Here is a 7,618-nt window from a genome sequence, read left to right as displayed (position 1 = left end):
TATGTAGGTGCCCTTGTATTTGGGGCATAGATATTTAGGATTGAGAGTTCATCTTGGTGGATTTTTCCTTTGATGAATATGAAGTGTCCTTCCTTATCTTTTTTGATGACTTTTAATTGAAAGTTGATTTTATTTGATATTAGAATGGCTACTCCAGCTTGCTTCTTCTGACCATTTGCTTGGAAAGTTGTTTTCCAGCCTTTCACTCTGAGGTAATGTCTGTCTTTGTCTCTGAGGTGTGTTTCCTGTAGGCAGCAGAATGCAGGGTCCTCGTTGCGTATCCAGTTTGTTAATCTATGTCTTTTTATTGGGGAGTTGAGGCCATTGATGTTGAGAGGTATTAAGGAATAGTGATTATTGCTTCCCGTTATATTCATATTTGGATGTGAGGTTATGTTTGTGTGCTTTCATTCTCTTTGTTTTGTTGCCAAGACGATTAGTTTCTTGCTTCTTCAAGGTTATAGCTTGCCTCCTTATGTTGGGCTTTACCATTTATTATCCTTTGTAGTGCTGGATTTGTAGAAAGATATTGTGTAAATTTGGTTTTGTCATGGAATATCTTGGTTTCTCCATCTATGTTAATTGAGAGTTTTGCAGGATACAGTAACCTGGGCTGGCATTTGTGTTCTCTTAGGGTCTGTATGACATCAGTCCAGGATCTTCTGGCCTTCATAGTTTCTGGCGAGAAGTCTGGTGTGATTCTGATAGGTCTGCCTTTATATGTTACTTGACCTTTTTCCCTTACTGCTTTTAATATTCTTTCTTTATTTTGTGCGTTTGGTGTTTTGACTATTATGTGACGGGAGGTGTTTCTTTTCTGGTCCAATCTATTTGGAGTTCTGTAGGCTTCTTGTATGTCTATGGGTATCTCTTTTTTTAGATTAGGGAAGTTTTCTTCTATGATTTTGTTGAAGATATTTACTGGTCCTTTGAGCTGAGAGTCTTCACTCTCTTCTATACCTATTATCCTTAGGTTTGATCTTCTCATTGAGTCCTGGATTTCCTGTATGTTTTGGACCAGTAGCTTTTTCTGCTTTACATTATCTTTGCCAGTTGAGTCGATGATTTCTATGGAATCTTCTGCCCCTGAGATTCTCTCTTCCATCTCTTGTATTCTGTTGGTGAAGCTTGTATCTACAGCTCCTTGTCTCTTCTTTTGGTTTTCTATATCCAGGGTTGTTTCCATGTGTTCTTTCTTGATTGCTTCTATTTCCATTTTTAATTCCTTCAACTGTTTGATTGTGTTTTCCTGGAATTCTTTCAGGGATTTTTGTGATTCCTCTCTGTAGGCTTCTACTTGTTTATTTATGTATTTATGTTTTCCTGTGTTTCTCTAAGGGAGTTCTTCGTGTCTTTCTTGAATTCCTCCAGCATCATGATCAAATATGATTTTGAAACTAGATCTTGCTTTTCTGGTGTGTTTGGATATTCCGTGTTTGCTTTGGTGGGAGAATTGGGCTCCGATGATGCCATGTAATCTTGGTTTCTCTTGCTTGGGTTCCTGCGCTTGCCTCTTGCCATCAGATTATCTCTAGTGTTACTTTGTTCTGCTATTTCTGACAGTGGCTAGACTGCCCAATAAGCCTGTGTGTCAGGAGTGCTGTTGACCTGTTTTCCTGTTTTCTTTCAGCCTGTTATGGGGGCAGAGTGTTCTGCTTTCGGGCGTGTAGTTTTTCCTCTCTACAGGTCTACAGCTGTTCCTGTGGGCCTGTGTCTTGAGTTCACCAGGCAGGTCACTTGCAGCAGAAAAGTTGGTCTTACCTGTGGTCCCGAGGCTCAAGTTTGCTCGTGGGGTGCTGCCTAAGACCTCTCCGTGGCGGCAGCAACCGGGAAGATATGCGCCGCTCTTTCCGGGAGCCTCCGTGCACCAGGGTTCCAGATGGCATTTGGTGTTTTTCTCTGGCGTCTGAGATGTGTGCAGAGTGCAGTCTCTTCTGGTTTCCCTGGCGTGTTTGCCTCTCTGTAGGTTTAGCTCTCCCTCCCACGGGATTTGGGTGCAGAGAACTGTTTATCTGGTCTGTTCCTTCAGGTTCCGGCGGTGTCTCAGGCGCAGCGGTCCTGCGGCTCCTGGGCCCTCCCCCACGGGAACCCAGAGGCCGTATACAGTTTCCTCTTGGGCCAGGGATGTGGGCAGGGGTGGGCAGTGTTGGTGGTCTCCTCCGCTCTGCAGCCTCAGGAGTGCCCACCTGACCAGGCGGTGAGGTCTCTCTCCCAAGGGGTTTCGGAGCAGAGAGCTGCTGTGGGCCGGCAGCAATCCTCTTTTACTAATCCATCACCCCCTTTTACTTTTACATCCCTTTTATAATTTGTAATTTTAAAATATTTATTTTATTTTTAATTATGTGTGTATGTGATAATTGCATATGGACTTAGATGGTCATGAAGGCCAGGGAAGGATGTCAGATTCCCTTGACCTGGAATTATAAGCTGCCCAATACGGGTGCTAGGATACCACAGAGAGCAGTACATACTCTTATGTACTGAACAATCTCTCCAACACCTATAATTTGAGCAGAGGCTGGGGGGTATTTGTTTGTTTGTTTGTTTGTTTGTTTGTTTTTCTTTGTAGCCTTGACTCTCCTGGAAGTCACTCTGTAGACCAGATTGTCTTCAAACACGCAGAGATCCACCTGCTTCTGCTTCCTTAGTGCTAGGACTAGAGGTGTATACCCCCACTACCTGGCAATAATAAGTATTTTAAATTGTGATGAAACTCACAGTCCAGAAAAACATTTCATTACTTATTTTATAGAAGGACTTAATGTTTTAGCATTTAGAAAATTCCTGGTGTTATACATTTACCACCTCAATCAACTGCACAACATGAAGCCCCTAAGAACTCTCCCCATCCTTTGTCCATTAAAGCAGTTATCATCAATCTTCACAGTCACAAGTCATAGTCTCTGCTACATTCTTATTGGCTTTATGGCCATATAAAGTCTTCTGGATATAAGAGGGGGGCTAGTCATCGTTCTTGATGTGCAAATAGAAGGTTCTAGATTCTGCATTTTTAGAATCAGCTTTGGGAGACCCTTCCATAATCATCTACTCAGAAATAATTTTTACATTCCCTTTTTTAAAAAAAGATTTATTTATTTTATATGAGTACATTGCTGCTGTCTTCAGATACACCAGGAGAGGGCAATGGACCCCATTACAGATGGTTGTGAGCCACCATGTGGTTGCTGGGAATTGAACTCAGGACCTCTGGAAGAGCAGTCAGTTCTCTTAACCGCTGAGCCATCTGTCCAGCCCCTTTACATTCCTTTTATACACAAGATATTGTTTGTTCATTTCAAACTCTAAGATACACCTTCTCTTGCATTGTTGCTGGAGACTCACACTGGAAGGTCAGTATCTTGTCACCAAGTCCAATAAAGGAAAGCCCTCCAATGTAGTAATGCAAGCCCAAACCTTAAGTGCCATGATTCTTGACCTCAAACCCTGAGGTTACCGACTGGAACAAATTATTTTTCCTTCAAACATCCAAAATAGTAACAGTAAAACAAACATAAGCTAACTACCACACATGCTTTTATTCATACAAGAACTTACTCAGGAACATCTGTTAGCCACCAACCCAGAATAGTTCTGAAGTCCAGCTGGGTACATATAGTAATTCTTTGATTAAAACTGAATCTTGGTTTATGGGAGTTGTTTCAGTGGCTGTCACTCCAACTCTCTGGGCTTCAGGATTCACCTCATACACTCTGTCACATTCTTTTGGAGTGGGAAAGTTAATGCAAGAACTATTTCTGGTTAGGAGGGTCCAGTTCAATGGGAGCCAATAAAATGAATGACTTGTTGCATGACACCCCTAGGGTGAGGGAATACCACCTCCACAGGAAGGAGACACCATAATATCCCAGACAGCAAGTCACAAAATTGGGTTTCATTGCAAAGAGGATGGTAAGAGTTTATGCAAGTAAGAAGGCAACGTGATAGAGTGAGGCTCTGCTCTGCAGAAATTCCCAGATTAGTGCCTGGAACCCAAGCCACCTTCTGCTTAAGTGAAAAGAAGGGACTGGAATTTGAAATGCCAGCCAAGAAAATAGGCATATTGAGGAGCATGAGGGTACATATAGTAACACACAGAGACTTGGACACAGGTAGTTTGGGAAGTGACACCAGCAATCTAGGTAGGCTAGGGATAGGAAAGAAGAAAACCAATCAGAGCCTATAGTAAATCTGGTGTTATTGACAACAAGGGCTAACTGCAATTATTGTTTACAAGGAGCATCAGTGAGTACCTTCCAGATTGTCTGCCCATAGGAGAAGGGACTCCCATCAGTTCCTGTTTGCCACTGATGGAGAATTCCCCTTGGGAGTTCCTCCTGGGGTATTACTGCCTGGTCCTGTTATACCACCAATGCAAATTCCTGTGTGTATTTACTAAAAACCCTGTGACAGAAAACAAAAACTACGATGTATTGCAAACAAGAGATGATAGCATGAAGCACTCCAAAGCCCAAACTGCTGACCTAGTAGCTTGTAAATCAGGGATGTTGTCATGACTGAACAGAAAGATGAGGAAAGGAGATGCTGGAAAGAGGCAAGGGCCACCCAGTGCACACTGGGATATAGTAGCAGCTAAGCTTAGAATCTCTATTCAGGCCTAGAGGACTGGGGAGTTTAACCGTGTGTGTGTGTGTGTGTGTGTGTGTGTGTGTGTGTGTGTGTGTGCACTTTGGTTTTGATTTATCTCTTAAAAATAGTGGGTGTGAGTGGAAATGAGAAACGAGCTTATAATAACCCTATATAAAAGATGGGTGGCAACATTCTTACAGTTGGAAAGCAAGCTTCCTAGGAGCAGCCTGGAAATTGTCTTTTGTCTTTAACACTTCAAGAAGTGAGAATCTATTTATTCTCATGGGACCCCTAGAACACGCAGTGGCTTTGCCTGTCCATCATTCTTAGCTGCTTTATTTTTCAGTGTTTTTTAGCCTGGCTCTGACGATTATAGTTGAGTCATTAGTATATAGTGTCAACATAACTACCTTCTAAATTATGTAGGAATTTTTTTCATACTTCGAACTTATTCTGAAAAATGCTTTACAATAAATCAACACAATCCAGAGCTTCATTGAAGGCGCAACTGTGGCATTGAATCTGTGGTTTTGATCGCTTTCTTCTTCCTTAGGCTCTAAGTCCTTACCTTGTCTTTTGTTCCTTACTAACTAGATACTAACCCAAACCTCTGTGCAACGCAAAAGATTCTGAACGACAATCTTAACCACAGAAATTAGTGGAGATGCCCAAACGCTTACATAAGCTTTAAAACAAGGGGTAAAGGGAAGGCAGAATTACAGTGTCTGCTGTGCATATGCTATCTCCTGAGGCTTTCATAAATATGTGTAGCTCATGTATGATTGAAGTATTATAAACAAATCTGTGGAAGGATTGCAGCATTGAAAGACTTTCTCCTCTCAAGGAAGGCATCAACTAGGTTCACATCAAGCCGGGACTCTGCCTAATTCATGCTTTAGCTCCCAGACATTAAGCAAATATTTGTTAAGTAAATGGACGGATGCATCCAGCTCTGACCTGCGGTGCTTGACAAACAGCAGTGTTCAAAATGCGCTTGCTGAATGATGCATGAGATAGAAGTAAATGCGTGATTTGCTCGAGGAAGGAAACCTGCACTTAATGGGACCAGCATTTCCCTCTTCCCCATTGTCACTGGCCTTTCACACCTCTTAGGTGCTCTATGCAGCTAATCAGTCGGTTTGTCCAAAGCCTCAACCTACTCCAGCAAGATGGGGAGGGGCGTTCCTCAAAGGAGTGGTTGACAAGACCAAAGCTCTCCACTCTCAATAACAGGAAGAGGCAAAACTCTGTTGTGTGCACAGAGGAAGTATGTTGATACTCTTGCTATTGCTGAGGTCTTTTTGCTCGTTGTCTGTTTTTGCTAGGGTTTGAACCTAGGCCTCATGCATACCAGGTAACTGAGTCACACCTCCAGGCCCTTCCTTTTCATTTTGCTACGGATGGGGGTTAAAAGAAAAGCAAAACTGAAAACCAAGAGATCCTCATTAAGGCAGGAACAGGCCTGTCTCAGTAGCAGTGATCCTGTGTGATGCTAATACTAATAAAGTGACAGGGAGGTGCCCGGTGTGGCAGCCTTGGTTTAAGCTGCAAGGCAGGGAAGGAGCAAGTGGTTTTTTGTTTGTTTGTTGCTTTTTGTTTTTCTAAATAAAACCCAGGACTTAATAAATGTAGGCCTGTTGATTAATTGTTTGGGCCACAAATGCACGAATGAAATTCAAATTCCAAGCACATAGAATTTTCTTTGCAACTCACTGTAGAAGCTAGCTCTCAGCCCCTGGACTGTGTCATCCTTGTCAGATATGAATTCCAATTGCTACTTAGAAAGCTTATTGTCCAACAGTTTCTGAAAGGAAAAGTATATTGTGCAAACCAGACAGGTACCAGAAGAAATGACCTTTGCCTTGCCAATGTCACCTATTCTGATGCTCTAGTCTCATTTACAAGTGAAATCAACCTGCATTCCTTTTATACAAGGACTTAGAAAGCATTGACAAATATCTCCTACCTACTAAAACACATCTCTCCACACACACAGACATAGAGACTCACATACATACATATACAGACACATACAGACACACAGACACACAACACACACACATGGAGACACACAGACATAGAGACTCACAACATACACACACAGATATACACACAGACTCACACAGAGACACAGACACGCACATAGAGACACACACAGACACAGACACATAGAGACACACAAACACACCATACAAACACATACACACACACACACACACACACACACCAACTTCTCATTTTGCTTCTCAGTCAGACATGATTTTTGGACAGACACACAGACACAGTCAGATACACAGACAGACACACTCAGATACACAGACACATAGACACACAGACAAAAACATAGAGCCTCACATACATACACAGACACACACAGACATGCACACACATACACATACACATAGAGACATACAGAGACACACAGACACACTCAGACACACAGACACAAACATAGAGACTCACATACATACATACACAGACACACACAGACACGCACACACACATACACACACACATAGAGACATACAGAGACACACAAACACCACACAAACACACACACACATAGAGACATACAGAGACACACAAACACCACACAAACACACACACACAAATACCATACACACACATACAAACACACACACACAAACACACACATACACACACACCAACTTTTTATTTTGCTTCTCAGTCAGACATGATTTTTGGATACACACAGACACACAGACACACAGACACTCAGATACACGGATACACAGACACAAACATAGAGACTCACATACATACATACACACATACACACACACACATAGAGACATACAGAGACATACAAACACCACACAAACACACACACACAAACACCACACACACACATACACAAACACACATATACACACAAACACACACATACACACACACCAACTTTTTATTTTGCTTCTCAGTCAGACATGATTTTTAGACACACGCAGACGCAGATGTCCATTGCTATTGTTATCTCTGTTGCTGATGCGACTTTCTGACCTCCATCAATCTG

The sequence above is a fragment of the Rattus norvegicus genome, chromosome 16 (genome assembly GCF_021556685.1).
Source record: "Rattus norvegicus strain SHRSP/BbbUtx chromosome 16, alternate assembly SHRSP_T2T, whole genome shotgun sequence".
In the NCBI taxonomy this organism is placed as follows: Eukaryota; Metazoa; Chordata; class Mammalia; order Rodentia; family Muridae; genus Rattus; species Rattus norvegicus.
Note: the sequence above shows the minus strand (reverse complement) of the source record.